The following is a 20,201-nucleotide window of genomic DNA, read 5'->3' as shown; positions in this document are numbered from 1 at the left end:
GTGCATTATCACACTAAAGCAGTGTAAAGTCGGATATACACTATACCAGGGTGGCCAACCTGCGGATCGCGAGCCACATGCAGTTCTTGCTCCAGTTTCATGCGGCTCTTTTCGCATTGGGTACCTTAGGGAAAAATAACTTTAAACTATAATTCATTATGTTTCGATTAAACATATTAGGATTTGTCGTGCATTCTTTTCTGACATCAAAAATACATGAACCCCGCCATTCCCTTTACAAATGCAATCGTCCATTATTACGTTACATTCAAATTCTTTGTTGTGGGATTGCACTGCAACGACTGTCGTAATCGTATCCAATACGACGTTCGGCAGAAAATGCGCAGTTTACCATTTGAGTGAAGTAATTGAAGTGCAGATAAAACGTTACAAGTTACGTCGTCGACGACTCGTTCAATTCTCAGACGGATTGTTCAAAATTCCCTATTGTCTCAGTCTCTCAGATGAGGCTGCAACTGAGTTGAGAATGATCGATCTCTATGAGGAAGACTAACCGAAATGCGCTTTAAGGAAAGGGACCATTGAGTTATGGAAAAAATGGAAATATACCCCAATGTCAAATAAGCTGCGCTTCGGATATTGTCAATGTTTGGATCAACATAGTTACGTCTGCGAATCTGGGATTTTTACCCTAAAACACGTAAAAGCAAAGCCTGAAAGCATTGATCTGTTTTTGACTGACACCCATGGGATGTGAAAAAAACTGCTTTGCTTAGCAACAACGACATACAAGCCAAATTTAAAGAGGATTATTCAATCCAAGGAATGACAGAAGTCCCACTAAGTAGCATACATAACAATAAATGGCTTGTAAATTTTTGACATAATCATATTGGTTGATGACATTTATAACGGTCTTACTACTTACTGAATACAGCGCGAAACACCGCAAAGAGCGCGAAACACCGCAAAAGAGCGCGAAACAGAGGGAAACAGCGCAAAATAGTGGGGAAACAGCGCAAAACAGCGGGAAACAGTGTGAAGCAGAAAAAAATTTTGCAATGAGTTCGGGGCACCTTGTTTTGAGTTCGATTACCACGGCAGCAAATTAAAAACACAAACCAACGTATGTAGCCAGTAATGCTGTAATGGCAGGTCTGCCCCCGCTGGTGACACATTTTGGGTACCATAATTTAGAACAATTTCCATGTGGATATGGTTGGCTTTAGGGTTAGGGTTAGGTAAAAAGGGACCTCCAGAAGTATGTGCACCAAGATGGCGCACAACCTGAAAATAGTATGTGTGTGTGTGTGTGTAGCGCATTCAGGTTGTGCGACATATTGCTGCACATACTTCTGGAGCACCAAAAAGGTAGATAAAATTTCGCATGATGACCTATAATCCGGTACATAACCTTGTAAATATACCGGAAATAGCGCCATGAAACCATGGCGAGAGGCGCCGTGGTTCTTTCGTGGCAGGAGGTGGTAATGACTGCGTCTCCTGTTTTGCGCTGTTTCCTTCTGGTTTGCGCTGGTTTCCTTCTGTTTCGCGCTGTTTTCCTCTGTTTTGCGCTGTTATGCGCTGTTTCGCGCTGTTTTGCGCTCTTTGCGGTGTTTCGCGCTGTATTCAGTAAGTAGTAAGACCCCATTTATAATGAACTAGAATTAAAACAGAGCTGTATAAAGGTACTGTATATACAGATAGACGGGTCTCGTGAAGTTTCGTACCTAACGTACTTCTAGTCGCCGTAGCATAACAATTTTTTGATATGTCAATCCTAACCCCCATCTGATTACGCCATCCAAAAATTAAATCACTACGACATCATAATCACGTCATAGAGCTTGCCAAATACACGCACAATCGACCGAAATGGCATTGGCGCCGACGATAAAGAACTGACTGACATTATCGGTCTCTCTCCTATTGAAATCGTCGCGACGAGAAAACGAGAGAACTAACTGTTCGATTTCGGGTGCTCGTTTGCGCGTCTTGGATGGCAGTTCGTATAGTTTGGAGGGCTCTATTACATCACTATGACGTTGTAATGGCATCATTTTTGGATGATGTAGTCAGGTGGGGGTTAGGATTGATATGTGGAAAAATTGTCTTGCTACGCCCACTAGAAGTATGTTACTGTGTTAGGTAAGAAACTACACGAGACCCCAGATAGACTATATGATGTTCATGCATGTTCTTGTTTATAATGTGGCTTTTTGCAGGAATAAAGTGCGAAATGCGGCTCTTGGTCTCTGACCGGTTGACCACCCCTGCACTATACAGTCTGACAGTAATAAATAGGTATATTCTGATATTTCTGTATCTCTACTCCCAGACTCCACAACCAGCATAACAGAAAATAAAATAATTAATAAAAATAAACAAAAAATCAAGGGTACATAGACAATTCATGGAACTTCAGTAGCGCATTTTAGTACTAGGAAATCGCGGGGTCAAACGCCCTACGCTTCCATGACTGAATGACCTTCACAGGCAGAATCACCAGTCCCAAACTCAGAAACTACAGAATTTTATCACACACAACACAGACCATGCAGTTTAACCAACTCTATGTTGCAGTATTTCCTATTGTTTAGAAATCATGATAGTGCCCATTTGGGGGTAAAAGTCCCCACTACCAGGATAACGCTACCTGCACGCATCAAATCGAGAAAAAACAAAGTCCGCTAACAAAGTAACGTGCCCCCGCGTCCAGTCGCTTGTTGCGCAAGTGTTGCACATGTTTCTATCGGATTCGGAATGCGATGCACTAACAGAAGATGGCGCTAGCAAACCAAAGTACCGTAAATGCTCGTTTTAACCATTGAGGTGAATGGTTTTAACGTCCGGTCTTGATTAAGGGCCCGTTTGAATAGCCGCCCGTGTGAACAAGACATGAAAATAAATAAGGGCCGGTGCTTGAATACCCGCCCGGTGTAAAAGTTTTTTTTTTGCGAATTTGTACCTGCGGTGCGTAGAAAAAGTCAAAATTTTCATTATTCTCGTTTAAATCATACTTGGGAACTGGAAATGACAATATACGGTTTTAATTATTGTAACGATCGATCTTATCTACCGGTATTTTTGTGTGTAATTTTACTTTAAAAATAACAAGCGCCCCTGCTTGAATAAGGGCCCGGTTAGTGAGTATGTTTAAATAAATAAGCGCCCGGGCTATTAAACGAGCAAATACGGTAGATGTAAACGGAAAATAAGCTGGTTTAATCGTAAATGTTTAATTGATCATGATTTTATGACATTTCTCACAACAACTACTGAAAACTACTTGTGTAAAAGTGCTTGTAACAGAATAATAATGAAAAAGTTTGTTCCCCCTATTATGTACAAATCATTTTGGCAAAGAGTCTTTTAATATTCCCAATGTGAAGTGGGACAGCTACTTCAAAAATTCGTTTTCATCAACAATTGAAACAAATCCAAATTAAACTTTTTTATAAATCTATAGTTCTCAACTATACATTACATGGTTTTGAATTAGTGGATACAAATATCTGTGAATTTTGTAAACAACATATTGAAACCTTATTACATTTGTTTTAATATTGTCCCATAACAAGTCAATTTTGGTTTGAGATAGACCAATGGAAAAACAGAGGATATGAATTTTTGCCTTAGTATAAAAGAATGTTTCATACGGTATGATGATATACCTAATTTGCAATTTATCAACTGCGTATAATTGGCTGTCCGTTTTTATATATATAGATGCTGAATTCAGAAGAACAAACCGAGTTTTGATGTGTTTTCTAAATTTCTATGTGATATTCGTGATAGTGAAAAATATGCAGCATTGAAAAAAGACCTCGATTTTCTCAATTTTGATACTTCGTGGAAAATGTTAACAATAACTGTATTATTGCCGCTAAAAAGTGTAAATTGACTCTGCATGTAAAAAATTGGAAAACTATATGTAGCCTAACTAATTTTTTTCAAGTAAAATTGTATTACATGTATTATGTGTATGACAAGGGTTGTTTTTATTGATAATAAAAATTGGGGTCGTGAACAATTTCACGATTTGCGTTTTTTGGGACTGCAATTTTAACAACAAAGTAGTGAGTAATTTTTTTTTAATTTCGTGATAGCTGTGAACACGTTCACTCTAATTACTAAAGTTTCAGCCATGAACAAGACCCGTAAAATATATTCGGCTATTAGCAGCGACTACGACGGGCAGTACCGGCAAATATCGAAGGCTACAAAATAAAGGCGGTGTGGCCCATCGTGCAAAGCGTTAGGAATACAATCGCCACCGCATCTCTGATTACCTTTCGTGGGTTCGCAGGTTCGAATCCCATGCGGGGATGATCATGTGCGAGAGGATTGCTGGACTCCTCGCCGCCGTAGGGTGGTTCACGTAACCGCTGGTCGGTTTCATCCACCATCATGCCTTTGAAAAATCAAATAACTGGCTAACTAATCCCATACCCGACCTGGACTGGTAACCGGACGAGAGGCCGTGGTTCGCCATATGATTAAGCCGTCTTATCAGTTTTCCTCTCCCCCTGGATAAATATGTAAATCCTATCCTAAAATTGGAGAGGCGTAGTTTGCATGAGTTTTCAAAATTTATAAACAAGTAATACATAAATATGAACGGTATTTTAACTTGTGGCTGAAACGATTGGGTGCTGAGTCGTTTGTACAAATTCGAGGTTGCTTTTTACAAAAAATTCATTAAAATAATTTTTTTTTTTATCAATGTTTGCCATGAAATTTCCTCGGTTTATATTCCGTATAAATAATTCGTATATATCGTATTTTCATTGCTCATTTTGTGGGTGTTTCGCGATTTAAATTGTGAAAACCGACTGACCCTTTTCAATCTAATGTGTTGTTTCGAAATATTATTTCCATATTATTTATGGAATGGCAACTAACTTTAGCTCCATCTATCGTAGATTTTTAGGATATGATTTACATATTTATCACGGGGGAAGGAAAATTCTATAAGATGATTTAATTAAATGGTGAACCACGGACTCTCGTCCAAACCAATTCAAGTCGAGTATGGGATTATTCAGCCTGTGGCAAATGTGGAATGTAACTATTGATTTTAATGTTATTTAACCTCTTTGTATTACTAGCATGTTGAATTCAATGAAAATAGGTTATGGCCTATGAGGCATGTTCCAGCAATAATGATTATAAACGACTAGTTTTTAAGCAATGCTTTCCTGTACTGAGCGATCAATGACGTGTCTCCGGCCTCCGTGTATTCGGGCGTTAAACTTGAAGAGTTGAATTCTGTCTAATCATAGGAGGTCCTGGTCCAGATACCTATCTGGTGTTAAAATTCTGTAAATTGACATACCGCCTGAGACTGATTGTTTGCTTGATTCCTGAAATGTTGATGACAGTCATGTACCAGTGCAATTGTTTTTGTATGATATGCTGGTCTGTGGTTTTCACGATAAGTTCTTGTAAATTTTCCTTGACCCCCGCTCAAATGATTGCTTTTTGCCGTCGTTGAGATCTATTTCCATTAATATCGTAGGTTCGACCAGATTCAGATTTTATTTTCGTCATGCAAAACCAATATACGATATGAAAAAATAAAAAAAGACATATAACAAATTACGAAGACGGATATCGGCTTGTTGCAATAGACGAGGGATCGCGAAAGACTCAAAGAGTCATCCAGTCAGCGACACCTTGTAGCTGCATTGAAGCAGCAAATATAGCAACCGAACAACTCAATATTAAATAGTCACTAAATTCGACACAATCATATATATAAAAGGGACAACAAAAAGAATGCCACAATGACCACGAAAATTTACCTAAACATTCACTAATTCCACTCCACTCTACATCCACTCTATTTAAACTTGCAGCTGCTATAGCAACATCTACTCTCCATCGAATGCTTTTTTGTAATTTTTAAGTAGGACTAACTAGGTTGCTTCTTCATGCACATGTCATCGATACGTTCTCTGTAACACTCGCAGATCTTGATATCTCTGACAGCTTTCTTATCATTACACATTGCTGTAACTAAAATAACGTACTGTTTTCTCGTTATACCAAAAAAAGACGCATGGAAAAGGTAGTAAATTCGATGATGAAGTACAGACATGTCATTCACGACCAGGCCCAACTGACATCGCTTACGTTGTTTTGGCTTTTTATAAACAAATTCCAGTTTTGAAAATAGATCACAACCAGCAGTTCAAAATAACATAAACAATCGCCCCGAAATGCCGTATTTACGTTTCTTCATTATATTGTTTGCACACAGTGTATTTTAGGCTGTGATACGATGAAAGCACGTCCGTGTTTAACGGGCACAAGCTCATGAGGTTGTCTAGTTAGGATAGGATTTACATATTTATCCCGGGGGAGAGGTAAGCCGATAAGACGGCTTATCCATATGGCGAACCACGGCCTCTCGTCCGGTTACCATTCCAAGTCGGGTATGGGATTAGTTATACTGTATTGTTTGTTTTCGGAAGCATGGACTTGGTGGTGGAGGAAGCCGTAGCCGACCAGCGGTTACCTGAACCACCCAACGACGGCGAGGAGTCCAGCAATCCTCTCGCACATAACCATCCCTACATGGGATTCGAACCTGCGAACCCACGCAGAGTAATTAGAGGTGCGGTGGTGAGCGTATTCCTAACGCGTAGCACGTTGAGCCACACCGCCGCGCCAGGGGTTTCCAAACTGTTTCAGCTCGCGTCACACTAACAACAAGAGTGAAAAGTCGCGGCACACTTACTACAAACCAGTGTTATAAATTCCTTATCTGTAAATAATATGCGTTTCGGCAGTAAACAAGATTTCGCGGGTCATTTGTAACAAGTCTTTATCGTTTTCAGCGTTTAATTTCTGTCAGTGCAAAAAATTAATATATGCAGAATCACGAAAATAGAATAATAAATCTTTATATAGCGTGACCCCAAAAAACTGAACCCATACAATATGTTCCAAGTGGACTGGGTGCCGTTTTTTGGATCACCCTATATATGTGTGATACCGGACTACGCCCATTACTGATTGCATAATAATAAAGTTCATGTTGCAGTGTTATTTATTGTGATAAAAATCTCAGGAATTTTGTGAAGATTCGCGGCATACTTCCAAGATCTTGGCGGCACACTAGTGTGCCGGGGCACACAGTTTGGCAAACCTTGGTCTAGCTTCTAGAAAGAAAGATATCTAATGTTGAATAAGTTTCATCAAAAGAGAAGGCGAGTGCCCGAAAATTACAGCCATACGATTAACAGCGAGCTTAACTAACTCGTGCACCGGTCCGTTATTCCAAGAATGCAAACGTTCTTGGTTGCCACGTCTTTGGGTACAAACGTCCATCCGTGGGTGCAAACCTCTATCTGTGAAATGTACTGGTTTAAATTACGTAGGTGCAAAGTTAATGAATCCAAATTTTGTTGTTGCAATTGCCTGCAAAATCTGGGACACACTACTGCACTAGACCAGGAAACTTTGAACAAGTATGCACGTGTCAACTCAAAAATATTTTCTAATCTTGGCTTGATCAATGTTTATATAATCTCATTGCCTTGATACGTCCCAGTTGCATCAGATCAGTATGTTAATCGTTGCATCAGATAGAATATAACTTATCTCAACTTATGTCCCAGATTCTAAATATACAGTATGCATTTTTCATTCAAGAACAGGCTACATTTTAATCCTACAGGCTATTTACTATTATTATTATCATATTTGATATATCATAACTGTTTTTTCTGATTGACGAATAATAAATCTGTCTCTCTCTCTGTCAAATTTTGCAATAGATATTTCGCGCCGTGCTCACTATAGCCAACGACTGACATACCAATGCTTCACAGATAAACAAGAAAGATGACGCCGGTTTGGAGAAACATCCAATATTTTGGGGTCGAGGGTCGGGCATGCATTGGTATGAAAGTTGCAAAGTTTAAAAAAAGTGCAGTATTCGTATATATTACAGTAATATGCTTCGTTGTAAGCCTTTGTTATCCCACTGTACCCAATAAAACTTCGCACCTGTGAGTCAAGAACTACAATCCTTATTAACATTCAGTAAAATATATTAGCATTTCGTATCAAGTACAGTACTTAAAATGCCAGCACTTTACGGTACGGTATCCACCAAAGTGACTATAAACTTTTGGGTTAAAATGCCGATATTCACTAATTTTGATGTAAAATTCCTGTTTGGGCCATGTTTAACAAGATAAAGGGAGAAAGAGATGAGATGCTGATGATGGGATAGAGACTTTCACCCTATATGTTTAAGTTCGATTCCCGCGTTATTGTTTTGACACGCGTTATGGAATGTGACTCCAATCTGGACTCCTTCAGACGATAATAAGCACACAGTGTTGATGCTAATCGTTGTTGTATATTATAGGAAGATGCACAATCCAAATTCCGAAAACAGATAAAATTGAGACACACTTAACTCTTAACACAGTAAATCAGGAGTGGATCAAAACACATCACACTTAACGCAGTAAAACAGAAGGTGGATCTAGAAAACAATATTATGCAGCCCTCTCGGCAAGCCGGGACGATACGTCATCAAATTGGTCGATACGAGAAAGGCAGTACATGTAATCAGTAATCAGTGTTGCTACAATAAAATGACCTATTGTGGGGAATGGAACACACTATTAAAATGAAAGGGTTAAATACATTATAATTCATAGTTACACAATGCACATTCGCTACACAATTCCCCCTCGACAGTAAAAAAAATTAACTTGATAATTTTTTAAATTTTGGAGTCCGGCCGCCGAGAGATGAAGTGAAAGAAAACAAAATAACACGAATTAATAAAAGATATTAGTACGATATAATGAGTAATGGTTGAGGTATACAAGAAAATATACGCCGTATACGAGTGAAAACAAAATACGAGAAAAAAGATCAAAGGGTCTCTCTCTATGTTGCTTAGAAATGCTTAACATTTTAAAATGGAATTGTAACGAAATAGTAAGCAAAATGGCGACAATACTTGAAAGAAAGGACCTAAAAGAATGTAAAACACTTTGATGTTTAAAGGAAGGGCCTGAGAAGAAACAAATGTCGGATTTAGTACTTGATAATTAAACCGAAATTGGTTTGGTGTTTAAGATTGTAAAATTGGCGTTAGAGGTTATTTGAAATAAAATAATAAGTAAGAAAAAATCCTGTAAATTGAATAATGAGTAATTTGACAGATGATTATTGAACCATTGAATCGCTGAAATTGAACCTGAATCAAATTCTATAGAAGTAAAAGAACTCGTGATATCTAAAAAAAACAAGGCATTGATTACTAACAAGTAATTACACAGAAAAGAAAACTGACACTGCACAATTATTTTATTTGTATGTTTTTTTTTGTTATATTTAAATTCTTATACTAAGGTGTTTTGATGTTTTATAGTGGATAATAATAAGAGAAAAGTAATAAAATACAAAACGAATAAAGTGATAAAATACAAGATGATTAATAACGAGGCGACACATTGCGAGATACACACCATATACAACTCGCATATACAACGATATACAACGACCGCCGGAATCGAGTTGACTTAATAGGGTGGGGATAAATTAAAAGGTTGTAACAGTCAAACTTTCGACTCCATTTGAGCTTGGGTGCTCGCACCTGAGAAGTTGCTAGCATTTTCCATCGATTCATCGTCAATTTCGACATCGGTTAACTGGTGTATTTCTTGTTGTCCGTTGAATTGTACTACGGGTTGTCGTGGTATGCTGAGAAGTCGTTGTATTGGTTGCAGCAATCCATTTGTTAATGTACGGCGAACGGACATTCGGCAGTTTGGCAAGCTTCGATAGATGAAATAACCTATTTAAAGCAGGGGTACAACGAATAAAGCGTAAGTGAGGCCAAATAGCGGCCACGCCTTTATGACGTAATCTGACAATGTCTTGGCAGTTGTCATTTACGTTTAAAACAAAGCCATTGTATGCACAATAGACTTCGTTTGATTCAATGCAAGATTTCGTTAGTTGAGAACAAGTTTCGAAGGTTTGCAATGATCGGTATTTCCAATCGGTAAGATTGCCCGATGCATTGTAATATAACAAGAATTCGGTAGTGTTGAATTTCGGAAAGTTGCGAGCTCTACAAGCTTTCGTATCTTCAACATTCCAAACAAATGTAAACACACCTTTCCGGCAAAAACCAGAATTGGGTGCGCATTGACTGAGGTATTTGAACGTGTTTTTGGTTGCGCTTGACGAAGAACAGCCATGAAATGGTTCGCCAGTAGGTCGTTGTACGTTTACAAATCTTGGTATCAACATTTGTAAGAAGGGCAGATGTCTCGTAGATGTTTGCTGAACAATTCTGATTGTATGAAGTTTGTGTCGGTTACAAATAGCTAGTTTGCGTATGTCGTAAGTCTGTCCATGTAACGACTTGTGACATAATTTCAGTGGTCCCTCAACGGCTTGCGTACTCATACAAAGCATGACAAAGCAAGGTATTGTGTAGTAAAATATGGTCATCAGATATCCATCTGAAATTTGCCTGATAGAATAAAGTCTTTGCTTAAATGGCGTGGGAGTTTTCTCAGCCTTCGCGGCTGATTTGATTGTTGCTGATTCGACATTTCCGGAGACGGCCCCAGTCGATGTGCTGAATCTATAAAATGAATTTCTGCATCGCAATTTGATCGTTTCGTGCTTGTATCGGATATCGTATCATTATTATTTGAAATATTGAAATTGAAAGTCCGTGGGCGCGAAACAGTGACATCGCTCGCCGGTGGTTCATTTGATTTGGCGCCAAGATTCCTATCCTCAATATCTGCATGCCATAGGTCAGAAGTTGGTAGGTGTGCAACTTTTAAGTTGTCAATTGAACATTCATACGGCTTTGAGTTCCGGTCGACAATAAAATGCTTACTTCCACGTTTTAAGACCTGGAAGGGTCCTTCATAGAAGTTTTCCAGTCCTTTTCTTGATCGACTGATTTTGATAAATACATGGCTACAACTTCTCAAGTCCTTTGGTATATAAGTTTTCCTTGAAGGCTGTTTGCGTGTTGGATTTGAACAGAGATTTCTGAAAAATCTCTTAAGTTTATTTACATATGTATGAGGGTCAGTATTTGTCGCGTCTGGTTGGGGTTCCACAAACTGTCCTGGAAGGCGTAATGTTGATCCGTAAACTAACTCAGCAGGACTGAAACCCAAATCTTCTTTAACAACTGATCGAATGCCAAGTAATACAAAACCCAAATTCGGAAACCAGTCAGATGGATGTTCACAAGCTCTAAGAGAAGCTTTAACAGTTCGATTGAGACGCTCAACTAAAGAATTTTCTTGAGGACGATATGGCGCTGTCAATATATGTTTTGAACCAAGGAATGTCATGAAATCTTTCCAAGTTGTTGATGTAAATTGCGGTCCATTATCTGTAATAACGGTACTAGGAGCACCAAAATGGCTTATATAATTATTAGTGAAAGTGTGTACGATTGTATTAGTCAAACTGTCCTTCAATGGAACACAAATTGGATATCTTGTATATCTGTCAATTATCATAAGCAAATAAACATAACCATGAGATTGGGGGAGTGGTCCAAGTAAATCTACGTTGATAGTGCTAAAACGTTCATCTGGAACTTTGATGTTTTTCAATTCTGTGCGTATGTGTCGTTGAACTTTTGCTTTCTGGCATCGTATGCACTCACGAACAAACTTACGGATGTCTTTACTCATATTCGGCCAGACATAACTGTCTTTTATAAGTTGTTGAGTTCCTGATATTCCTGGATGACACAAATTATGAGTTAGGTTGATAATACGATATCGTAATGAAGTTGGAATATATGTTCGAGGTTTGCCAGCAAGGCTGACGTCACAAATAATGTTTCCCGCCGATCCTGGAACTGGAAATTGTACTAACTGTAGAGAATGCTTGCTTGCGTTCGTTAAAAGTTGCTTTAGCTCGTGGTCGTTTTGTTGTGCGTTATAGATGTCAGTTAACGGGATAATTTCCTGTTGAGGTACAATGGCATTTATTCCACCATGCTCTGCGGGGTGAATTTCAATTAGGCTCAATGTGTCCGCTGCGATATTCAATGCACCGGCAATGTGTTTTACTGTGAAATCGAAAGTTGATATGTATTCAAGCTGACGGGCCTCCCGTTGGATTAATCGCTCTTTCGGACTTTGAATAGCCTGTACCAGGCTTTTCGAGTCTGAGATTAATTGAAATTTTCTTCCTGTCAATTCATGCCGAAAATATTTGATAGATTCAAAAATAGCCAAAAGTTCCTTGCCAAAAGTAGAATAAGTTTTCTGGGGACCACGAAGAGCTCTCGAAAACATGCCCAGAGGTCTCCATTGATTATTTTCAAACATTTGCAAAACACCTGATATTCCAATGTCAGATGCATCAGTAATTAAAGAAATGGGTGCTTGATGATGTGGATGAACCAACAGCGTAGCATTGGCTAAAGCATGTTTAATGTCATCAAAAGCTTTCAAAGATTCATCATTCCATTTGATTCGAGAACGTTTACTAGGCTTCCCAACTGTCATCTCATTTAAAGGTCGTATAATGGTAGCAAAGTTCTTTACAAAACGATTATAATATGTACAAAGACCAATAAAAGATCTTAATTCTCTCAATGTGTTCGGTTGAGGATATTTCTGCAATACTTCCACCTTGTCGGCTAAGGGTTGTATTCCTTCGGGCGTAACATGATGGCCTAAGAATTTAATTTCTGATTTGTTGAAATGGCATTTATCTGGATTTATAGTAAGTCCATAAATGTGTAAGCGTTCTAGAACTTGATCTAGTGTTCTGAAATGTTCTTCCTCTCTTTTGGTTGCAATGAGAATATCGTCGAAGAATACAAATATATTGTCGATGTTCGCTAAAACTTCGGTCATGAAGTAATTGAACGTCGCTGGGGCAGATGCTAGCCCGAAACAAAGAGTTTTAAACATGTACATCTTATTGTTGCAGGAAAAGGCTGTTTTTGGTTGATCCGATTCCAAGGTAGGAATATGATTATAAGCTTTTGTGAGATCAAGTGTAGTGAAATGTCGACAGCCATGCAATTTATTGACAAAATCGTACAAGTGTGGCACGGGGTGTTTTTCCTTGATTGTGATTGAATTCAAAAGTCGAAAATCGAGGCACAGCCTGATAGCATTAGAACCCCGCTTTGGAACGATGGTAACTGGAGAATTATAAACGGAATTACATGGAATTATATCTCCTAAGGCTAATAAAGTTTTAATTTCTTGTTCCACAGAAGCCTGTAAGTGAAAGGGTACTCTTCTTGGTTTGGCTGAAATAATTTGTCCATTTGTTTGTATTCGATGTACTGTATTGTGTTTAAAGCGAACAGATGTATGTTTAGGAATAGTAATATCTTCATATTTCCGTAGTAAGTTTGTAACTCGACTATCGTGGCTAGGTGAAATGAATGAAGCAGCAATTGTCGGCATAAAGGTTCTCCTGCCTTTAATGTAGTGTTGAGAGCGTGGATTTTTCAATGTAGCTGAACCCACATCGAGTAATAAGTTGTATTTGGTCAGGAAATCAATGCCAATGATAGGGGTTCGCACTTTCGCGATTTGAAATTCAAAGTTGTAGGTAAGACCATCTCCAAGATCAAGGGTTAACAAACGAGTCCCATACCATGGTATCTTCGTACCATTGATGGCATAAAGGGAATGACTAAGTGGTTTCTTTATAGGTATAAAATCAGCTGGAATAATTGAAAGAAATGACCCAGAATCGACAAGAAATCGACGTCGACTCGATTCATCAATTATGTACATAAGAGAAGTTGGTTGTTGCCATGCTGGGTTTGCTGTTGCACAGATTCTTTCGGGTTTTCGACAACTTTGACCCGATCTTAGTGGAAATTTTGAGGAGCCATGGCACATCCTACACCTTTGCATTTGTAAGCTTTGTCGCCAAAAGTCGCGTGATAGTAACAGAGATTGGGGTCCGTGTTTTGTTGAGAAATGTTCATTGGCGGTCCATTATTGTGTCGAAAAGGCGGACCGTGAAGTTTCGGGGGTGGACCACGATATTGGCGATCGCGTCTAGGCGGTCCTCTCAAATTGTTGTATCTCTGAGGTGGTCTGTCCTGGTAATCATTGCCTCTCTGCTGACGGTTGTAATTTGAGCGGTAGGTTTGCTGTTTTTCCTGTGTAACCTTGTCTAACTGAGTTTTAAGCTGTTTCATCTCTGCCAACAACTCTGAATAAGCTCTTGTGTCAGATTGTGGTGTTGTTTTAGAATTAGTAGCAACGCCTGATGCGGAATTTGTATCCCAGAATGTTTCTGCCATGTCTACAATTTGACTCATGGAGCGTTTTGTTCCACTTTTTGCAAAAAGTCGCCTTACGAAAATCGCCACTGGCTCTGGTACAAGTTGAACAAAATAAAACCGTAATATTTGCTCCGGAATCGGGTTTTTTGAAGCGTGAAAATCTAGTGTACGACAAATTAAGCTGTATATTTGGGTAGGTGTCATATTCTTGCATTTAGGGCCTAACGCCTCGATTTGGTCGATGAAATTCAACTCGAAAATTTGTTTGATAGCGTCAATAAAGTTATCATAATCATCCTTCGTTATTTTAGTGTCTCGATCTGGCATAAACTCCTCCATTCTAGCATACTGGTCTGGCGTGAAACTCTGAATTACATATTTGAGTTTAAAATCAGGATCGATGATTCCGAAATATGTGAATGAAGCAGTAATATTATCAATCCATTGCCTGACAGCGTGCTCCCAATAGGCTCGCGTTTGTCAAAAATTTTATATAGTTATCAGGCAACATAACCGTCTCCGTATTCGAAGAGGTGGAAGAACTGGATGAGCGCGGTGTAGGGTTCTCAGAACTGACATTCTCTGTAGTTATTGAAGATGTAGAAGAGCTTGATGATCCTGGTGTAGTGTTCTCATAAGAGATAAGTTCTGTAGCTGTAGGCGAAGATGTCATTGTGCACTGTGTGGTTTTGCGTGAACGAATTTTAGTAGTTTGTATTGCTACACTTATCCTTTGTGGTTGAGTTTTAAGTGAGGTTGAATCAGAGCGTCTGCTTTCTGAATCTTGCTTTTGTTTAAGGCGTTGCGACTGTCTGGTACTTGACATGCGTAACACTAAAATCTAGCGGCGACGGAACGCAACGAACGCATAAAGTGTGTATCTGGCATTCCTATATAAAAATTACACATTACAGTAAAAAAACAATATATAATGTTCGTTTGAATCCTTTGTCCGTGAAAACGTCTCGAGAATAAATATGAAAAGGTATTTACTTGGAAAGGCTGCTGTCTTCATTGTTGAATTCCTGAATTGCCATCATGAAGTTGATTTTCCAGTTGTTGAATTGATTTTTCCAACTTGTTGAATTGAATTTCCAAGCGGTTGCGTGTCTTTACACGTCGGAGGTCATCAAAATATAGGGAGAAAGAGATGAGATGCTGATGATGGGATAGAGACTTTCACCCTATATGTTTAAGTTCGATTCCCGCGTTATTGTTTTGACACGCGTTATGGAATGTGACTCCAATCTGGACTCCTTCAGACGATAATAAGCACACAGTGTTGATGCTAATCGTTGTTGTATATTATAGGAAGATGCACAATCCAAATTCCGAAAACAGATAAAATTGAGACACACTTAACTCTTAACACAGTAAATCAGGAGTGGATCAAAACACATCACACTTAACGCAGTAAAACAGAAGTGGATCTAGAAAACAATATTATGCAGCCCTCTCGGCAAGCCGGGACGATACGTCATCAAATTGGTCGATCCGAGAAAGGCAGTACATGTAATCAGTAATCAGTGTTGCTACAATAAAATGACCTATTGTGGGGAATGGAACACACTATTAAAATGAAAGGGTTAAATACATTATAATTCATAGTTACACAATGCACATTCGCTACAAAGATATTAATATATGTTCCCGACATACAATTTTTCTCAAACTTGGTTCGAGGTTACTTCACAATATGTTCTTCTAGGATATTTTATTATAAAGTGGGGCACGTAATCGAAAAGATCAAAATTTTGGGTTAAAATGCCGATATTTACTGATTTTGATGTAAAATTCCTGTTTGAGCCATGTTTAACAAGATATTTATATATGTTCCCGACATACAATTTTTCTCAAACTTGGTTCGAGGTTACTTCACAATATGTTCTTTTAGGATATTTTATTCAAAAGTGGGGCACGTAATCGAAAAGATCAAAATTTTGGGTCAAAATGCCGATATTCACTGATTTTGATGTAAAATTCCTGTTTGGGCCATGTTTAACAAGGAATTAATATATGTTCCCGACATACAATTTTTTTCAAACTTGGTTCGAGGTTACTTCACAATATGTTCTTTTGGGATATTTTATTTAAAAGTGGGGCACGTAATTGAAAAGATCAAAATTTTGGGTTAAAATGCCGATATTCACTGATTTTTATGTAAAATTCATGATTGTGCCATGTTTGACAAGATATTATTATATGTTCCCGACATACAATTTTTCTCAAACTTGGTTCGAGGTTACTTCACAATATGTCGTTGGGTGGTTCACGTAACCGCTGGTCGGTTACGGCTTCCTCCACCACCAAGCCCATGCTTCCGGAAACAAACAATAACGCCATCTCCATGGCTACCGAATCAGTGGTGTTCGGAGTTGTCTTTTCTTTTGTTGAAGCCTAAGTGACTATTATAGTCACTTTGGTTGAAGCGAGCGATTGCTGGTTACAGCAGATCGTCTCGAGATAATTTATGTATTTTTTTCCTCAATTTATTTAAACTTAGTTCGTTTTTTTGTTTTTTAAATTATAGTGTTAGACTTATTTTATAGGTGCCGCTGCTCGATAACCAGTATTGGTTTCTCGCGTCTCCTTCACCCTGAAATATGGCAAATTTATAATTTAATTTATTGCAATTTGTATGTTTGTGCCTATTTTAAGTATGGTGAGAAATAAACTACTGATTACTGATTACTGAATATATAACTAATCCCATATCCGACTTGGAATGGTAACCGGACGAGAGGCCGTGGTTCGATATATGGATAAGCCGTCTTATCGGCTTTCCTCTCCCCCGGGATAAATGTAAATCCCATCCTATCCTATCCTATGTTCTTTTGAGATATTTCATTCAAAAGTGGGGCACGTGATCGAAAAGTCCAAAATTTTGGTTTAAAATGCCGATATTCACTAATTTTGATGTAAAATTCCTGTTTGGGCCATGTTTAACAAGATATTATTATATGTTCCCGACATACAATTTTTCTGAAACTTGGTTCCAAATGAGTTCACAATATGTTTTTTTTTGAGATATCTTATCTAAAAGTGGGGCACCTAATCGAAAAGTACAAAATTTGGGGTTAAAATGCCGACATTTATTAATTTTAATGTGAAATTTCTTTTTGGCCATGTTTGACAATGTAATATTATATGTTCCCAACATATAAATTTCAGAAAACTTGAATTAGGATGACTTCAATATAGGTTCTTTTTTATATCATCTTCAAAAATCTGCCCGGCCATCGGAAATTTCAGATAAGTTTTGTGTAATTCCGAGTGTAGCAAAATTTCGCCGTAAATCCGGCAAGTACTTTGCGACTAGCTTTTCTTTTTTCCGACGCGGCATTTAAGTGGCATGTTAAATCGTTTTCTGGCAGCGCTATTTTACCGTTCCGAAAACGAGAGAGATGTCCGCTGAGAGATGTCTGCTAGGGTAACTTTGGTAAGTGGAGAAAATGAGGACATGAGGAATTGGAGGCCTTTAACATTGCTAAATTTTGATTACAAATTAATAGCTAAAATTATTGCGAACAGAATTGAAACTGTATTACCAGACCTAATTGACATCAATCAAACTGCGTTCGTTCCTGGACGATCAATTCATCAAAATCTTCTTTCGATTTGGGACGATATATTTTGGGCAAATAAAGAAAATTTACCATTACTTATTTTTTCGATAGATCAAAAAAAGCATATGATATGGTAGATAGGGATATACTTGTTAAATTATTAAAAAAATTTGGATTTGGAAAATACCTTATTAATTGGATAATTACTTTATATAAAAACACGTCTTCTAGAATAAATGTAAATGGATATTTCTCAGAAAAATTTTTTATGTCAAGGGGGTTAAGGCAGGGATGTCCACTTTCTCCATTGTTATATTTATTTATTTCAGAATTAATATCAACCAATATAAGATGCAATAGAGACATTATCGGATTCAAGAATTGCACAAATCAAAAAGATGTATATAATGGGTTCGCAGACGACATAACACTCATGCTTGAGTCAATGTCGTCTGTAGATTCAGTATTAAAATTAATGGAGTTGTTGGAAAGTGGTACAGGTCAAAAAATTAATAGGGATAAAACATAAAAGTACGATATTATTATGTGGATCCTCTCGAAGCTGGCAAATAAATAATACCTATAAGGATATTGCTTTAAAAAGGGAAGAGATAAAATTATTAGGAATATATATAGGAAACTCCCAAAAGTCTAGAGACAAAAACTGGTCTAATATTCTTGCAAATGTTCAAAAAATTGTAAACCTATGGAAGGGACGAAATTTAACCATTGTAGGAATAGTTGTTGTTGCAAAATCTTTGATGCTGTCTAAATTAGGGTATATGGCTAGTTTTGAGTTTATGCCGGAAAAATATATTCAAAAAATCGAAACGATAATCTGGAAATTTATTTGGAATGATAAAGCACAAATGATTACAGGATTAATAGAAATATCAGCTGTAGCCAAATTTTCGAAGGAGGGGTGAAAATGATGAACATTAGGAATCAAATTAAAGCTTCACAGGTAAAATGGGTGTTAAAATTGCTTGAAGGTTGTAATAATCCATGGTCTCAGAGAGCAAAGTATTTTGTAAATAACTATTTTGATGTGTTATCGAAAGGTAACTTAGAATGCTTGTATTTGAACTTTAAATTGGAAACCAATATACATATACCGAAATTTTATACTAGTATAATCAACTCATTCAAACAAATTGGCTTAAAATGGAATCAACCACAAAATATAGCAGAAATATCACAGGAAATAATTTGGCACAATCCTCTAATATTAGATAGAAATAATATTGAAATAACTGCTAAATCAAATTGGGTTCAGGCAAAAATAATTACTTTTAGTGATATCTTTGGCAAAACAATATATTATATTTCCAAAAGAGTGTACCCCCAGCTAGAAAACTCTGCAATAAGTATTTTAAGAAAAAACTGCTTGATAAATAAGTGCGAAAATGAATTACGGCAAAAATGGGAAGCACTTCAAATAGAATGGAGAGAGATATTATCAAGGAATAGGGAATTTGGTCAAACAAGAATATTAATTGATAGGTACAATAGGTCGAAAGACTTGACCACTAATCAAATTTATAGGAATTTACAAAGTAAGAAAAATGATACATTTTTGGAAAACCATAAGGAATACATCTTTAATAAATTTCACCTAACTATGGCAATTAATTGGAATAAAATATGGAAAATAAATATTGGAAACAAGTATAAAGAGTTATGTTGGAAGTTAATTCATAATGGGTTGCCCACTGGAGACAAAATAAAACACTGGTTCATTGATGAACCAGGAATGTGTGTCTTATGCGAAAATAATGTTGAAGAAACTGTGTGCCATTTATTTTTAGAATGTGACTGGTCTAGTGATTTTTGGCAATGGTGTTGCATAGATATTAATCAAAATACTATTATAGCAAACGATTCGGAATGCAAATCAAAATTAATCACAATATTATGCGGAAAATCAACAATTTGGGAATATCGAAATTCAGTAAAATATGATGAAATAGATAAAATGATAAGTAGTATGCGTTCAATTTTCAAGTGTAAACTGGTAGGGATTTTAAATTTACTAAAAGCAAGCGAAAGAAATGAATTATTGTTATATGAGCACATGGATGATCTTTTACATAGGTCAATCATGATGTAAGTTTATATGCAACACCATACTCTGAAAATTATCGAAAGTATGTTATTTGTACATCATTTTCATAAGAGGATGATATATCGACTATGAAACATAGATGGCGAATGGGAAAAACCCAATATGAAAGCGTGGATTTTTCCATATTCTCTGTCTAATTTTTGTATTCTAAATATATTCTAATTGCATAAAAAAAAAAAAAAGGGTACCTAAATCTTGTCGTCATCAGGCCAACCATCCTGAATGACCATAGCAATACTGTAGACTAGGTTTTGAT

At 37.3% G+C, this 20,201-nt stretch overlaps 1 long non-coding RNA gene across 1 annotated transcript; it reads right to left on the bottom strand.

The window, feature by feature from the left end:
* Positions 1 to 9,520: 9,520 nt before the first annotated feature.
* Positions 9,521 to 15,880, bottom strand: LOC144425244 (uncharacterized). Its single transcript, XR_013477400.1, has 2 exons — positions 15,248 to 15,880; positions 9,521 to 9,774 (listed from the first exon to the last, which is right to left on the bottom strand). It is a non-coding gene; the product is annotated as an uncharacterized LOC144425244 (long non-coding RNA).
* Between the last annotated feature and the right edge of the window lie 4,321 nt (positions 15,881 to 20,201).

Source organism: Styela clava, chromosome 7, assembly GCF_964204865.1.
Source record: "Styela clava chromosome 7, kaStyClav1.hap1.2, whole genome shotgun sequence".
In the NCBI taxonomy this organism is placed as follows: Eukaryota; Metazoa; Chordata; class Ascidiacea; order Stolidobranchia; family Styelidae; genus Styela; species Styela clava.
Note: the sequence above shows the minus strand (reverse complement) of the source record. Positions and strands in the feature narration are given on the sequence as shown.